The sequence below is a fragment of the Protopterus annectens genome, chromosome 16.part0 (assembly GCF_019279795.1).
Source record: "Protopterus annectens isolate FY-2018-M chromosome 16.part0, PAN1.0, whole genome shotgun sequence".
Lineage (NCBI taxonomy): Eukaryota > Metazoa > Chordata > Ceratodontiformes > Protopteridae > Protopterus > Protopterus annectens.
Window position 1 is genome coordinate 486,041,386 of NC_056750.1, and position 18,530 is coordinate 486,059,915.

The following is an 18,530-nucleotide window of genomic DNA, read 5'->3' on the forward strand; positions in this document are numbered from 1 at the left end:
TTTGTTTCAATCTCTCTGGCTGTTACTTTTTCTCATTTCATATCCTATACATTCAAACCTCTTATTTTTTCTTTTATTTCTTCTATCCATTTAGCATCTTTGTTATGTTCCACAGGATCTTAATAAATATTTTTCCAAATGCATCTATTTCTTCTTTTTTTGGTGGTCTTTCAATTTCTTTTATCTTGTGTCCCAATTCTCTATAAAACTTTTTGGTTCATCAATAAATTGCTTATTTTGTACTTTTTCTTTATATTTATTGGCGTATCTTCTAATTTTTTCTGCCAGTGCTGATATTTTAGTTTATTATATGTGATAGTGCATGATAAATCCTGATCCATTATAATACTGCATATCACTTTTATCACAACTGAGTATTTTTGTTGATCTATTCCCTGTTCTGCACTCTTGTAACAGTGACACTTCTTATCTTAAATTGCTTTATAGTTTTCTCTATTTGATACTTCCATGATGGCATTTAATTTCTCCCCATCATTTCCCTTACTACCCTGTGTTCTTGTGGTAGGACTTTATCTGTTATTAATTTGGCTGCACAGTAATATATCCTATTTACTTCTATTATATCACATGAATCTGTATGAACAAGTCCTAATTAATGTGTTCATTTGTTTTATCAAACTTCTAACTTTTTGGGTTTTATTGACCTTCTGCATTTTATTTCTTTCATTGATCTTAATATGTCTATCCATTTTTTTATTAAATCAAGCAACTCTTCTCTTAGATCATTTTCTTCTAAACTGACAGCACATTCTTTGTTTGCCATTTCCTGTGAGCATTCTATAGAAAGTTCCAGAGCTTCTTCCTACACCATGTTCTCTTCAGTTTCACCCTGTGTCATCTGTTGCTTTTTCATATGGGAACTCACTGACCTATCACTCCACAATATTGACTGTGTAAGACTTGCCACAGTTTCCTGTTCCTTCCCTTGCTGTATAGCTCCAACTGAACCTTTGCACTGGTTTTCTATGGGAGTCTCCGAAGTATCTTCATATGTCAGCTAATTAGATGCATCCTGCTTTAATGGCTTATCCTTAATTTGGGTGTCCATTGCTCTATCCTGTTGTGTCATTATCAGAGTTAATTTTTTACACAAAATCCTTCACTTTTCAGGGAATCCATAGTCTCCATTTCTATTTCTTTAACTTCTCCATTATTAATCCTCTTTTCTACTTTTCCTCTTTGTTTTCTTATTTTTCGTATTGTAAAATTTTTCCTATCCAGATGTCTTTCCTGTATTTCTCTTCAAGTATCTTTGGTGCTGCTCTTTTTGCATTGTTTAGTTTTGCTTTCTCTTTTGCATAAATATTGCATCATATTAAATCTCTTTTTTCTTTCCCATGTTCATATTTCTTCTTCAGATGTCTCCTGCTCCTCTTGTTTCTCCTTACTTTGGGGACTAGTTGTTCCAGCATGCTGTGATATGACTTGTGTTAGACTTTCTACACAGAATCCTTCACTTCACAAATATTCCCTAACTTCAACTTCTGTTTTTTTAACTTCAACTTGACTGATCTTCTATTCTACAATCCCTCTTTCTGATCTTACTTTTTTATTGTGAAATTTTCCATATCTGGATGCCTTTGCCTAGATTTTTTTGAATATCTTTGGGGCTGCCTTTTTTGTGTTGATTCATTTGGCTTTATCCTTTGCATAAATATTGTACCATATCAGATCTCTATCTCTTTCCCATGTCCATATTTCTTTTTATACCTTTCAAATCTGTCTAAATTTTGTTCCTTAAATTTTTGCACTTCCTCAGTCACTTCTTTTTCCAAACAACATAGGTTCATAGGTACATACTAGGCTATCTGCCCTAGGGCATTTATAAGCCTAGCCAGTGTGTTTGGCTTTCGCCACCCATTTTAAATTAATTTTGCTATGCCTTTTTTTGAGGTTAGTATACTGTGCCTGTGTCTAACAGTGACACAGAAGTGATAGCCGGGGTAAACCTACGATCTCCCATCCACTCATCAAGATTCTTCTTGAAGAGAGACAATGTGGGACTCTGCCTAACCTGGACTGGGATTTTATTCCAGAGTGAAGGGAGCCTCTGGGTTATGAATCTGTCCCTCCAGCATGTCCTATTTATTTCAGTGCTGAGGTTCAAGTCTCTCGAGCGCGTAGCTCGATGGGATTTGGATTTTCTGAGGTGCGGCATGTCCATTAATTCCGGGTTGGACATGGCTTTATACGTCAGGCACAGATCGCCTCTGAGCAGGCGGTATGCCACTGAGTAGAGCTGGAGTTTCTTTAACCGGGCAGCATATGGCATCTGTTTGAGCCCTTTGATCCTCTTGGTGAGGTACTTTTGGGGTCTTTCCAGTTGCTGCAGGCGTCTGGTAAGGTACACCCCAAAAGGGGCATTGTACTCAATTATGGGCCTGATGAGGGATGAGTAAAGAAGCACGATGACCTCCCCTGATCTAGATGTGAATCCCTTCATGATTAGGTGGGCTATATAAAATGTTTTTCTAACCACTTTGGCCATGTGGTTGTCAAATGAGAGATTGCTATCAACTTGGGTCCCCAGGTCCCTAATGACTTCTTCTGTACTTAATGGATTACCACCTATGTGGTAATTTGTGGGCACTTTGTTTTTGCCAAAGGGGATGACTATACACTTTTTGGCGTTTAGCTTGAGGCCATGGCTCTGGCACCAGTTGTCTGTTTCTATGAGGCCCTTTTGGAGGATGCTTGTGTCGGCTGGAGAGTTGATTATGGAGCCCAGTTTGCAGTCATCTGCGAACTTTGTCAGCCACAGTCCTTCCTTGTTGGCCTGTACCGCCGAAAAATATATACTGAATAAGAGAGGTCCCTGGACTGAGCCTTGTGGGACGCCACTTGTAACTGGTTTGGAGTCTGACATGGCTCCAGCAATTCTAACCATGTGGGTTCTGTCCTTGAGCCAGTTTGCAACCCATCTAGTGACATAGGGGTTTATATTTAAGCTGGTGAGCTTATCTATAATGCCCGAGTGGGGTATTGTATTGAAGGCTTTTGCGAGGTCCAGGTAGGCTGTGTGGCCCGCCTTTCCCTCGTCAATGGCCTTGGTGACTGTTTCAAAGAAATTGACCAGGTTTAAGAGGCAGGATCTGCCCTTAACAAAGCCAAACTGGGTAGGATACAGTGTCTGTAGGTCCCCAATATCTTTATTTATGAGGTCCATGATGATCCTTTCCATAGCTTTGCAGACCAAGCTAGTCAGGCTTATGGGGTGATAGTTTCCAGGATCTGTTGAGGCACCACCTTTGTGGAGAGGGACCACTGTTGCTGTACACCACTCTTTGGGTACATATCCTGTAGTAAGGCTAAGATTGAACAGTAGTTTTATGTTTGGGTTTAGCTCTTCTTGGAGTTCATGTAGGACGCAGCCCGGGAAACCATCTGGTCCCATTGATGCTGTGTTTTTTGCTTTGGAGCGGCTCTTACCTGAGCATCTGAGATGTCAGGGGCAGCACTCGGGTGGGATAAATATTCGGCCTTTTGGGGGGGGGGGCGAGTTTGCACTGAACCTGTCAGCTAGGATGTTGGCAATGTCTGTGGGCTCGGTGTATTTTCTGTCATTTTGGACTAATTCTGAGCATATCTGGGAATTCCCACCCAGGTTCCTAACATAACTAAAGAAAGCCTTGTGATTATCCTTAGTGTCCTGTGCAATTTTCTCTCGAAGCTGGCCTTAGACGATTTTATGAGTGCCCGTAGTTTTTTGCTAATACTGATCAGAGATGCCTTCCCTTTTTGGGATTTTGCTTTATCATGTAGTAGCTTCCTCCTTCTATTGTATAGTTTGTTTATGGCTGGGGTCCACCAGACAGGACATCTGACTTTGGAGGATTGGGTCTTGGTTTTATTTGGGATTGCATGATCCATGCATTCCTGAAGGTGTTCATAGAATGCGTTTATAAAGGATTCTGCGGTCTGGGCCATATTTTCCACAGGCCGGTTTTGAGGCATGTGAAATTTGCTTTAGAGAAGTTTTTCACTGTGGTTTTCTGGGCAGGGGGTGGGGTCGGGATGTGAATATCCAGTGAGATTAGTTTATGGTCTGATCTTACCAGTGAGGGATACACTTCTGGTCTGGAGCATAGTGTCCCCATGTTGGTGATAATCAGGTCCAGTATGTTTTCCCCTCTTGTGGGAGTGGTAACAAGTTGTTCCATAGCATTTGAGTTTATAAATTCTAGGAACCTTTGGGCTAGGGTGTTGGAGCTAGAGTAATGCTCCCAGTCTATGTTTGGGTAGTTGAGGTCGCCCAATATAATGGTGTTTGGAGAGACCTTCATATTTTCCAGTATTCTCAGGAAGGCCGAGTGGGGTTCCTGTGTTTGGGAGGGTGGTTTGTAGCAGGCTATAAACTGGAAAGCAGTTTTACCCACAGTTAGCTGCACATGGATAGTTTCTGATGCTTTGTACTGTGCCACCAACCTGGAGGTGTGGGTATCTTTGACGAATATTGATACTCCCCCTCCTTTTGTGGTTTGGTCCAAGTTTTGGGGCCGAAAAGCATGGTATGAGGTATAACCTGGTAGTGCTGGGGTGCTCTCGGGAGCCTTGAACCAGGTTTCTGTTACTGCACAGATATCAATGTTCTCCATGCTAAGGAGAGTTTTGAGTGCGTGCATCTTGAGGTTTAGACTTCTGGCATTGAGTAGCATTACTCTTAGTTTCTTATCCCTTGTGATACCTATGGAGGTGGGTTTGTCTTTTGAGCCTTGCCTAAAAAGGCACTATGGGGTAGCAAGAGCCTTTGCCAATATCCGAGCCCAGGGGTGACCGGTGCAAGCCATCCCTAGCGAAGCATCGTGGCTTGTCGAGCATGTCATCCCAGGCTGACAGGCATTGGATCCCCTTTGAATGACACCAACACTTAAGCCAATTGTTGAAATTGATCATCTTGTCTTCATATTGTGGCATCATTCTTGGTGAGGGTAAGATGCTACTCAAGGTCAGGGTCATACCGGCCTGGGCTACATGCTCAGAGAGCTCCTCTATGTCTCTTTTCATGTAGTCCAGGGGGTACATCTCAGGTCATTCACACCAGCATGGACAATGACTGAGTCATATTTGTACTTGCCTTGGAGTGACCTGAGTGCTTGTGTTATGTGGCGGATCCTAGCGCCCGACAGGCAGCTCACCGTGACCTTCTCCTTGTTCAGCCTGGTGGGGACATCAGTGTGCCTGACGATAGAGTCACCTATTACAAGTGTATCAGGTGTGTTGTTTAGCCTTAAGGGATGTGACTGTTCGCACACTGGCTTTGTGAGCTATGTGTTGCACGTGTTTTGTTTTGGGGTAGCAGTTGCTTGGGTGTCTGCTTTGGAGGTCTCTGCTGCTTAGGCAGATTTTTATTTAGAGCCTCCAGTATGTTTTGTGTGTTTATGTGTTTGGTTTGTTGTCGTGGTAGGTCTATGTGAGACTGGAATTGTAGTGAGTGTGGTTTCCTTCTCCTCCTGACTGGTTATGCCAGTACTGAGTTGAGAGAGCTTAACCTCCAGTTTGGCTATATGGTTGCATCTCTCACATGTGTGGAATTTGTTGGGAGGAGGAGAGGGTTGTCTGTGTACATGAGGCAGTTGTAACATTGCCTCAAGATTCCCAGATTCACCAGCTGGACCAGAGAGGAGATTGACAACTGACCTTTGGACATGCTAGAATAGTATCAGAAATTCCTTTATAATTGAAAAAAAAGGGCCAATGGGGAACAAGGTACTCAAGGGGAGTTTGTGAGGGTGTAGTGCTTTTAATTTTTTAGAGCTGACTTATATAATTGCATTAGTGAGCAAGTGCCAGGTAACTTAAATGCAATGCGTTACAGGTAACTTAAATGCAAAAACGACAAACAGTAACTTTCTTTCAAGTGCAACAAGGAAATAAGTACAGTAAGCAATGCAGATATCACTAGGGATCCACAGAAGTGCTAAAAGGCCGCGTTTTAGGTGGAATTAGCATTTCAGGGAAATAAACAAACAACAAGCATACAAATAAAGCTAGATTCAGCAGGCCTGGATCTAGTCTATGCTACAGCAAACAAGGTGTACCAATTTCAGTAAGAAACAGTTAGAATATGCAGGCACTATAAGCCTTTAACCAGAAATTCCCTGCTCAGAAGGGCAGAGTCCAGCCTCTCCTCCCACAAGAGTGCAGACCGCAATCCTTCTTAACGTAAAATAACTGGCCTGAAGCCCAAGTGCTTAAACCAGAACTAATACACTTTTAGAATAACAGACTCTGAGCTCTCAATCAGCAGTTCCCAACTTAGAAGGATGTAAGCTACCTTGTCCTGCCACCACAGTGCAGGCCACAAACCTTCCTAATGTAAAACAACTGGTCTGAAGCCCAAGTGCTTAATCCAAAAGACTTAGAAATGATAGCTACACTTTAATCAAGTTACTGCCAGCAGTAATAAATACAACTGAATACTTTAAAGAATGCCTGGATTAGTGCTCAAGTTATACAAACAAAGCTAGATTCAGCAGGTCTGGATCTAGTCTATGCTACAGTAAACAAGGTGTACCAATTTCAGTAAGAAGCAGTTCAAATATGTAGGCACTATAAGCTTTAACCAGAAATTCCCAGCTCAGAAGGACATAGTCCAGCCTCACCTCCCACAAGAGTGCAGAACACAAACCCTCAATGTAAAATAACTGGCCTCAAGCCCAAGTGCTTAAACCAGAATTAATACACTTTTAGAATAACAGACACTGAGCCCTCAATCAGCAGTTCTGAACTTAGAAGGATGTAAGCTACCTATTCTGCCACTACAGTGCAGACCACAAACCTTCTTAATGTAAAACTGGTCTGAAGCCCAGGTGCTTAAACTAAAAGGCTTAGAATGAGTTACACCAAGCAGTAATAAATACAATTGAGTACTTTTAAGATGACGCAAAAGCAAAATAAAGTGGAAAAAACACAAATACAGTAAAAGCAGATAAATGTTTTTTTTTTTTTTTTTTTTTGGAAAGAGAGAAAGGAAGGAGAGAAAGGAGTAGCAGAAACTAAGCTGATTGGCCTTCTCAAATGCTCTCCCTGTACTGGGTAGAATGAGGTAATGACACTAGACTGGGAGGAGGGTCCCAGATCAAATTTACACTAGGGGTGGGCAACTGCAAACCCACCAACTATAAACACACTATACCAAGAGGGAGGGAGGGTGAGAAACAAACTGCAGAAATGTTACTCACAGCTGAAAAGCAGCAGTGAGCCTTTAAATGAAAGTTTTAAACAGCTAAAGGAGCCACTAGAAAAAAGAGTTAAACTGCAGCAAGTTATCATAAACAAACAACCCAACAGATGCTTAATAAGAGTGGACAATTTCCAGTTAATACCTCACACACAGTGAAACTAGCTAGAAAAAATACACAGTACACAAAGTGCTATAAACAACAAAGAAATAAAGAATAAAATAAACAAAACAGGATACTTAATGTCATATATTATAGCTCCGAGTTTGCTGAGTGTCCTTCCTTCGATTAGCTCACTGTAAAATGGTCTATATAGTGTTTTTCATGGATCTCTTATATTAATGAACACAAATTTTTATTTGAAGCTTCTGACAGTTTTTCTTGTGGAAGTATTTTTCTTACCTCTAATTTCTCTTTTCATATATCTTTTGTCTGGAAATTCTGGGCTTTTTGCGTAAAAGTAACAGTACATAATTTCTTTCTTATCCTCAAAAAGCCACTCTTTTTTGGCCTATTAGTTTTTTATGATATTTGTGGACTGCTACTTCCTTCTACAACAGGGGACCATATGCCCCTGGTTCAGTATAGGAAGTTTGATTTACTATTAGCCCACAACAATGTTGAGTGTTCCCTTTAAGGTTGCACACATAAGTTATAAATGCCTTATGGTCATCCTCAGCCTGGGAGACTATTTTTGCCTCAGTGTTAGATTTCATGGGCTTGATTAGTCCCCCAAGTTAATTATCGAGATTGATAAGAAAGTTTCATTTTTGTGGTCTTTGGACATAGTGCTTCTTGCTTTTGGACAGGATTTTATTTATTTTGTTGTATTTATTCTGGTGGTCCACCAAGGGTGTTGTTTTTGGAATTTGTCCTAAGTTTATTTCTGTTTGGTACTGCTACTTCTTTGCAGCTATTCACTTTCTTGTACATGGTTTCCACAGGCAGTTTCAGAGAGGTCACCATGTTCTCTGATTTGTGTGTGTGTTTGGGAGGTGGGTCTTGGAATTTTGCTATGCCATTGCTTAATAGGCGGTACTTAACTTTGGAAAATGTCTTAAATGTTCTGGGATATGCTTGGTGTTCAGCCTTTATATTTCTTTCAAGGGTGACCACTCTGTGATCGGAGCTAGGTAGAGAAGACATTACACAAGGGGATGCAACATTCCCTCATATTTTACCAGCTCCAGGATATTTGCATCCCTAGTAGGTGTGTAGACTAGCTGTTGCAGGGTTTTTGCATTGAATGTTTGAGCTTGAGTGTCCATGGTTGTGTATGTATCCCAATTTATGTTGGAATAGTTGACATCACCCAAAAAATGCTATTGGGCAGAACTGTGAGTGACTCTAGTACATTCAAGTACATGGTATAGTTATCCTGGGTCACAGATGGGGACCTATAGCTAATATGGATATGGTACTGGACTTTACCTAAGGTTAGATGGGTATGGAGTAGCTAAAGCATGTCATACTGTTTGACCAGTCTTGAGGTGTTGTTACTTTTTTGATTGATATGCCTCTACCTCTTGCCCTATCTTATGCAGTAGTTGATTGAAATGCGTGGAAGGCACTATAGGCATGTGCTGCTGGGGTGCCTTCCATGGCTTTAAGCCATGTCTCAGTAACTGCACAGATGTCAACACTCTGCAGGGTGTCTAGCACTTCCAGGGAGTGGAACTTCTTGTTGAGATTCCTAGCATTAAGATGTAACACCTTTAGTTTATCTTGGGTAGAATTTACTATGTTGAAAGGTTTATCAGATTGGTATTGCTTAGAAAAGCACCATAGGGGTGGATAATGTTTTGGGAAATATTCAAAAGTCTAGTGGTGGCAGGTGCAGACCACCATTGGCAAAACAGATTGGTCTGTCGATCATGTCCTCCCAAGCTGACAAATATTGGACCGTGTGCGAATGACACCAGTAACAAAGCCAATCATTAAGTCAGTCATCTTCTATTTATATTGTGGTATCATCCTTGGAGAAGGTAGAATGCCACTCAATGTTAGGCTCATACCTGCCTGGGACACATAATCTGAAGGCACTACCATATCTTTATTTATATAGTCCAGGGAGGTACGGCTCAGGTCATTAACACCATCATGCACTATGACAGAGTCATACTGGTACTTGTGATTCAATGTTCTGAGTGCATGTGTGACCTGGTGAATCCTCGCCCTTGATAAGCAACTGACCACAACTGTCTCATTGCTCAGCGTGGTATCAGTGTGCCTCACAATAGAGTATCCAATGACCAATTTATTCAGTTGTGCTGCAGTTTGCCTTAAGGGCCTTGGGGTTGAGACATTGTGAGATGTGGTTGCATGTGTCCTAGAGACTGCTGTCTTTGTGCACTGTTTGGGAGGTTAATCATGGCAGCATATGGGAAGCCTTTTAGGTTTGTGCAGATTGCATTTAACAGATTCAGCATATGTGAGTTTATGTGTCTAATCCATAGTGTGTGTGTGTGTGTGTGTGTGTGTGTGTGTGTGTGTGTGTGTGTGTGTGTGTGTGTGTGTGTGTGTATGTTTTAACTAGCATCCTGTTTTGAGACATCAGTATCTCTATGTGAGAGCTTTGACCCTAAAGATATAGTATAATTAACTCTCTTGCATACTGTGTCAGTCTGCTTAAGAATAAGGTAGCTGTCAGTAAACTTGAGACAATTGCTCACATTTTCTCAGGATGCCCATTTCCACTAGGCTGGCTACAGATATAATAGGAAAGTGCACATCTATGGCTGTGGGTCCTCTTTTTTTGTGATCTATAAGGGGTGGTACATTCAGGGTTTAGCATTATTCTAAACTGGACTAATCTTTCTTAAAATTTGCATCACTGCTGACAAGAGGTGGGGGAACTTTATTTACAGTAAATTACTTTGATAAACAGTAAGTAAACAGACAATGGAATCCTCACTCCAGGATATAATATTCTCAGGACAGATAGAAAGGGCAAAGGAGGAGGTGGAATAGCCATCCTATCCAAAAAGAACCTTACCATTGAAAACATTAATCTTAATGCCCCCAACTTTGATAATGCTGAAATGATATACACTAAACTAAAGATTAACTCTAAAAAGAATACATAAACATAATAGGAACCTATATACCACCCAGGAGAAATCTCCCCATTATGGAAAACATACTACAATGGGCCTCAAAATACCTCCCCCAGGAAAAGCTAATCATTGATGGCTTCAATATAGACTGGTTAAGCTGCAACTCACAAAACCCAACTAACCACATAGACCTTCATGGATCTAATGAAACAGGTTCATAGGTTGGTACTGGGCTATCTGCCTGAAGGCATATATTAGCCCAGCCACGTTGTGCGGTATTCACCGCCCCTTTAGTAGTTCCCTAGACCCTTGTACTAGCAGCTAGTACCCTTGGCCCCTATCTAGTAGTGCTGTTGGTGTGATCCCCGGTGTGAACTTTCTGTTACCCATCCACTCATCAAGGTTCCTCTTGAAGAGTGATAGTGAGGGGCTCTGTCTTATGTAGATCAGGACCCTGTTCCATAGTAAGGGAAGTCTCTTCGAAGGGAATCTATTACTCCAGCATGCTCTATTCATTGTTGTGTTGAGGTTTATATCCCTAGAGCGTGTAGCTCGAGTAGATTTGGTTTTGCTAAGATGGAGCATGTTCAACAATTCTGGGATGGACATGGCTCTGTATGTTAGACAGAGATCACATCTGAGAAAGCGGTATGCAACAGAGAACAGTCTTAGCTTTTTCAATCATGCTGCATAGGGCAACTGTTTGAGGCCAGTAATCCTCTTGGTTAGGTACCTTTGTGGTTTCTCCAGAGAATCATCTAAATGATTAATTTACTCACCAGAATCAACAAATCATCAAACAAACATGCCATCCTCGAATGGTTCTAGCAAATAGGCCCACCCTCTTTAGTCACTCCATCTGCCTCTCAGACAGACAGCCTCAATGACCATGTTCCTACTTATCTACTTATACATCAGATTAACCCGACTTAACAACTAGCCTGCCATCTAATAAGGAACAAGAAAAACTATGACCCCAATACTTCAATATTAGTCTTAAAATCTGCAATTGGACTCCACTTAAACACATGTCCTAGATGAAGAAGTCCAACACTTTAACTAAGCCTTCATAAAACTCAAACACCCATGCACCACCCAGAGCAATAAGAATAAAGTCCAACTATGGCCCCTGGCTAAATAAGGAAACCAGAGCAGTATTAAAATCAAGAGACAAAGCCTGGGCACAATAATACAAAATGTCAAATGAGGTTACCAAACAGACATACAGTTAGCTCAGAAATGAGGCAAAAAGACTAGTTAAACAAAATAAAATGAAGTACTAACACAATATTCAATTTAAACACCACAACAACCCTCAAAAGTTTTGGTCAGCCATTAATAACATCCTAGAACCTGGCAATACAAGCAAACACCCCCCACAACTACTTGCAACAATATTGGCAACATAGCCAGCCAGTTCAATAAATACTTTGCAGAAACAATTTTAGCTCTCTGAAATAACTGCTGTACCAGTCCTACTACTACCCTTCCTACAATTAATAATGACAAGACTACCTTCTCCTTAGAACTTTTATCAACAGACCTGATTAAAAAAAACTGCTCAAAAAATTTAAACCTACCACCCTAGCAACAGATAAACTACCTGCTGATTATCCTAAAATTGCTGTAGATGTAATCGCTTATCCATGCTTATTAGCAGATCCATCTCAGAACACCAAGTCCCTGCTATATGGAAAACTTCCCATATAATCCCATTACATAAAGGAGGTACCTCTACAGAAATATCTAATTACTGACCAATTGCTATACTCTCACCCCCATCTAAAATTCTTGAGATATGTATACATACACAAATCATGGATTATCTGCTTACCAACAATCTACTATCAGAGACACAACATGGATTGCTCCCCTTCCACAGCACTACTTCTGCACTAACGTCCTTCACTAATACTGTAAATCTGCATAGGAATAATGGGAAATTTGTTTCCTCCATATTCCTTGACCATTCAAAAAGCTTTAATGTTTTTTCCTTGAATAACACCTGCTTCACACCTGTAATCCAGACAAAACTATTGGGAGTTGTTATCGACTGTAACCTAAAATTTGATATTCATATTGCACAAACAATTGAAAAAGTGCACAAAAAACTGGGCACCCTATATAGAAACAAAGAATATGTTACCAACAACACAAAAGCAACCATTGCACAAACACATCAATCTCCACTCTTTCCTGTGCCTCACCAATTCTCACTAACCTTAAGAAATCTGACCTACCTAAATTGGAATTATGTTATAACAAAATTGCAAGGTTTGCCACAGACTCCCCTTTTAGGTCACACAATTGCATAGCATTCAAGCAGCTTAAATGGTTAGAATGGTTTACTGTCAAAATGATGAAAGTCATTACAAAAATCTCTTCGGACCTAGAATGGAAAGGCTGAATCACAAATTTCACTTAGGTGAAATGTCGAATCTGCTGAACACATTCAGCAGATTAGGCAATGTCGCCAAACATAAAACATGATGTCCGCATAGGAGCTCAAGTATAACCCTTACACTTCACATCATGTCTTTGCCTGGGGGGAAGGCCCCCTGCACCCCCTTGTGGTGGGCTGTACCCCCACACCCCCTGCAAACTATATATTCCAACTTCGAGATTGCACTACACTGAGGAAAGGAATGAATGTCCCAATCTGCACTGTACCGCAATCTCCAACACTTAGATCGATTTCATATCTGCTAATGCACAGTGGCATTCATTGATATGAACTACCGATGGTCGGCAACATGCCAATCGACCATCTGCCGTGCAATATCCCATCTGCAGAGAATCTGCGTTTGGGATTTTGATTGTAAACCAGTTAGAACTAACCCAACTTCTATTATATATTCAACTCACTATAGCCTACAAGATTCTAAACCACCCAGGCAAGACTCTTACCTTCCACAATCTCCTACTCCCCTATGCAAATAACTATGCCCTGTGATTAAGTAACAAACCTCTACTGAAAACAGTTAAAGTTAACAATGTAGGAGGTGACTTCCTCTTGTCAGGCTATAAAGCCAAAACCTGGAACAATCTCCCAGCTTATATAACAGCTACTACTAATCTACCCCACTTTAAAAAATACTTAAAACCCACCTTTCTAGAACATGACTTTGTTCATGTTGTACCCCAGGGTAAACATCTCTTAACCAGCATCCACAGAAACAATATTACCCATCTCTGTTCAAAGCACCAGAATTGAAAATGCCTCCTCTCAACTGTGTGTCATTGTATGAAACGTGTAATATGAGGGCTGCCTTCATTCATATGAACTGTAACCTATATGTCAACCATTACCATTGATTTTAGGAGGCAAAAGGTGATCTACCGATTTGAATCCCACAAATATGTCGACTAAGTTTTGTCAATGTATGACACATATATGATGCCTTCACTCATATGAGCTGCAGTCTATTTGGCCTATATCAAAACTGTTTCCGCTGAATGAAATATATAATTGTGATCTGTATAAATATGTAAATTGTTCTGCATGTTAAACTTATTTATATGTATTATGTGTAAGCTTAATTTTTTTTTATTACCTTATGTGGATCATTTCTTTCCTGGTCTCTGAAAAAGGACCTGTGTCTAATTAGACTTTCCCAGTCAACAAATGTAAAATAAATAAATGTAATTAATTAATTAATTAGTTGACTCAAAAGCCACACCAGAGAAATGTTTATTTTCTAAACGGATCAATGAATGAATGAACAGCCAAAGCCTTAAAGCCAAAAGGCTGAAGGAGCTTATCCAGATCATGTACCTGTCTAGATAGTAATCCTTCTGTCCAGACCGTTGGTCTTTTTTGACTACTTCCTGCTCCACTCTCCTCAAACTGCTGTCACTACAACCATATAGCTCTTTCTGGGTGCACCGCCAGTTCTGCCTTTCTGAACACGGTTAATGCATTTCCCTCAGGACTACATTCCGACCAGAGTCTGACACAATCCGTCTCATTTCTGCACATATCCATTGCTATTTTTAGGAATTTACTCAGCCTCTGCTTAAGAACAAGACACAATGGTGGAATCATTTTGGGTTTTTCACATTTATTACATTGCAGAATAAAATAACCAAATCAAGATAACCTTCATCATTAAAAGTTATGACTGTGTGCCTCATCCTTATCAGACAGCATAAGGCACTATTTTTATTGCTATTGAGAAACAGTTTGTAATAAAGATTATGCTATTTTTTCAGACTTTCCAGTTCTTTCCAACACTTCTCTGTCTCTGCCACTTTTCCTACCTGTCTTGCAATAGCCATTTGGTCCTAGCCACAGGACAAGGGTAAGGGAAGTTCCCTAGTAGCCTGGCCTAATTTCCCCAAGTTAGTATGAACAGCACCTTGGGTCTTTCCTGAAATGAGACTACTGGCTTAGTGGGGCCAGCATAGTCAACAAATCATAAAACACAATTAAAATTCTGTTAGAAATCCTGTCTTTACATGTAGCAGTGTTTTCTTCATACTTACAGTTTATCTATGTCTGGAACATGACACCTTTTTCAGGTATCTGGAGTCTGTTGAGATATTGGAATGTCTCACCATTTTCCTTGACTTTACAAATTAAACTCTCTCTAGCGGGCCTATGTTCAGTCATCAAATGAGAAATCCACTGAACCTCTGCTCATCGAACTTAAAACAACAAATGTTCATTTCTGCACATGATCAATCATCGAATATTTTACCCAGGGAAAAGAGACAGTGGACCAACATGCATACCAAAACACACACTGCGGTATATCAAACCCACAGAGGTGGGAAGCTGCACCCCCCCCACCCTCTACTTATATATACCAAATCTCAGATCGCACTACAGTGGGGAAAAGGGCAAATTTCCTAAAGCTGGCCAAGCAACTCCATTCCCTGGGTAAAATGTTCGCTGACGTGAATGTTCAATGTTTTAAGATGGATGGATTAACATAGACCCTATCATGTATACAGCATTTTTTGTCAAAAGGCATATGTTATCACCTTCTCTGAATTCTTGATGGCTGAGTGCACCCTCTCGCTATCACATTTGTCTAGGCCAGCACCTGTGCTAGATTCATTCTACTACTCTTTCTCAGATGAATACACTCCACCTTTCTTAATATAGTGACTTTTCCTAGTATTTAGAAATGGCATACAATACTCCATTATGCCTTCTCAGACACAGCACTACATTTTGCCTCCACATTTTTCCTCTTTTTGGACCTCAGAAACATTTGCCATCTTGTCCCTATACAATTTTTTTTAGTACTTCCCTCACTCTTTTGTGTCCTTCTCCTGAGTTTTCATTTTTGCTTCCTTAAATTTAGTCCAAACCATTATATTGGTAGCAATTACGCATGCCTTAACTGCTACTATCTAGTCTATTCCAACATGCTTTACATATCAGCATTGCTGGAGTTCATTACAAAATAAAATTAGTTTCCTTCCCAGCATCTCAGTACTATTAATTGGCATTTATAAATAGTGACCAGTACTGACCCTGAAAGACTGTAGTAGCAATTTGAATTTCACCTCATTTTTGACTAATATCCAATACAGTCCTCTTAAGATTAATAGTTATGCCTTAATTTTTGTTAGCTTTATTTTTAAATTCATCTTGAAACAAACTAAAATGACATATAAAACAGAAGCACAGTAATGTAGGTCCAATATAATCACTCGCATTGCATTTAACACAAAAAATAAATAAAATAAAAAATGCAACTTAACCAAGGAATTTGAAAACCAATATAATGTTTATTGATACCAAGTATAAGGAAATATTTTAAAATGATTGCATTTACTTATTAAACACACAGTAATTTCATCCGATTGCTATTAAAGGTATTCAGATACTTAAATATTTAAAAAGTCATCATATGACAAACCATGCATGAAATGATACCTTAGTACAAAAATTCAACACAAACCAATGTTTTAGGAGCCTGGATTTTAAAACATTTACAAACTTCAAAATTTCATTCAAGTATGGTGGCCTCTATGCATTAAAAACAACCTATTTTCTTTCTTTGAAAATTCAATTGTTTCTCATCATCACCCGCAATATCATATACAACACGGTCTATTATATAAAATATAAACTTTGAAATTAATACATTATTCTCAAAGTATAATATACACTATTATCTAGTTGAGAAGAAAAATATAGCTAATGTTCAAAATGTTTCTGTTACTTTTCCGGTGGAAAATGGCTCAGAAGAAAAATAGTTGGCTACTTGAATAATATTTCTAGAACAAAAACTGAAGTGGCTCATTGACTTGTACAATGTCTAGGTGACAGGACTATAGTGATTTGAAGAACAAGCAACAGCTCGACTTCGTGGACCAGTATCACATCTGAAAGGATTCAGTTTCATATTAAAATGACTAAGAATATTGTCATAGTCAATAAATATGTATTTTAAATTCAAAAGTTTTATTTACAAAAAGGACATTTGTATATCATAGAAGCCATTTCTGTGTTATTGATAATAATACACCAGCTATTTCTAATGAAAACTCTAATGGTAGCCGACTCCAGAGAATAAACAAGTAACATAGCTGGTGCAAACTCTTCACCCTCAGCTCCTGCATTTACACTATTATTAAATCTTACCATATAATTAAAAAAAAAATCATTCCTTTTGCTTTTGTTAGATTTAGCAGACTGTTTTAAATGCATAAAGCCTACGTGTATGAATAGCACTCTGCATTTTTTAAGCATCTTAAAATATAGACCCCTTAAACATTCATTAGTGTACTTCTTAAACCAAAGTTTCATTCTAGTGACTTGCTTGTCAAGGGACGTGTTCAGGTTTCTTTTGATCAGTCTCATCCTAATATGTTACTCTTAAGATCAGAAATATTTAATGTTTCCCCCTTACCTGCCAAGTTCCTTTACTTCTTACTATTATTTTTGAAAAGTAGTAATAACATTTACAAGGTTCTCGCATTTTATTCTCGACTGGAGTGCGGGGTGTGCCTTCTGTGTGGAGTCTGCATGTCCTCCCCATGGTTGGGTGGGAATTCAAAAGACATGTGTAAATGGGCATGCCTTAGTTGAAGGTTGAACATCGAGCTGGCACCTTGGCGTTCGTCAAAATCCACTGCCAATCATTAGCGGACCGGAGTTCCGCTGTGGAGACCCCTAACTGGGAAAAGCCGAAAGGCAACAACAAGTAATAACATTTACAAGACGTCCAATTATCACTATCTGTATATTACACAGGTAGATAAGAATGTAATTCAAAGGGGACAAAGTATAGTGTCTGTTTTCAATGTTTAAAGCATTTTAATAGAATAACAATAACACACACACACACACACAGTGCTTTCCGGTGGTTTTGGAAGAAAAGTAAAGGTCCAATGATAAGTTGAAAAATCAAACTTTAATAATCATGAGCTTATTAAATCATATAGAAAAAGGAATATTGTTCGACTCTGAGTGTGAAACAATGTGTAAAAAGAGCTTAAACCAAAGCTTTTAGTCTTCATTCCACTTTAAAGTGATGCATTTTTCCTTTAGCCATCAAATATACTGCTTTGTCAAACTTTAGATATTTACAAACCATATAATAGGCAATGGCACCACAGTAGTACAGAGCTACAAAGATGCTCAGAACAGAAAGGAAGATTAATACAAAAAGCAGAAATGATTTTAACAATTTGCCCAGTTTGTGAGAATATTGTAATGCTGCAGTTTCTTTAACCAAACACAGTTTTATCTTTCAGTAACGGCTTTCTAACCTCAAACTGCTTTTGATCTGACAATCTGCATAATCCTGGAGATTAGTAATAACATTTGAGTGTATAGAGTCACAGCAGTGGGAACACAAGGCTGATTATGTTAGAACCAGATTCTTGAAAGGGGTACATCACAGAAAGATGTCTGAAATTTGGAGTTTTTTGTAACATATGTGGCAGCATTAAAGTATCTATTTTTCAGTGAATTTAGCCTATTTATACACTGATTTATATACTGATTGAAATCTGATTGGCACTGATAACACCACAAGAAATTATGACAAGAGAAGCATATAATTTAGGGTGCTTTACTGCCTTTTTACATTTGTGCGTTCTCTGAGAATTTCATAATTTTGATCCAGCAGCTTATTTTTACTGAGGTCCAGCTTCTGCAAAATGCTACATGTTGGTGACGTACAACCCTTACTGACTTCCCCAAATAAATATAGTTCAGATTTAACTATGTCTGAGACTCTTCAATCTCTTACCATTATATTAGTCTCAAGATAGAAACTTATTTAAGCTACCAAAAATTAATAAAGCA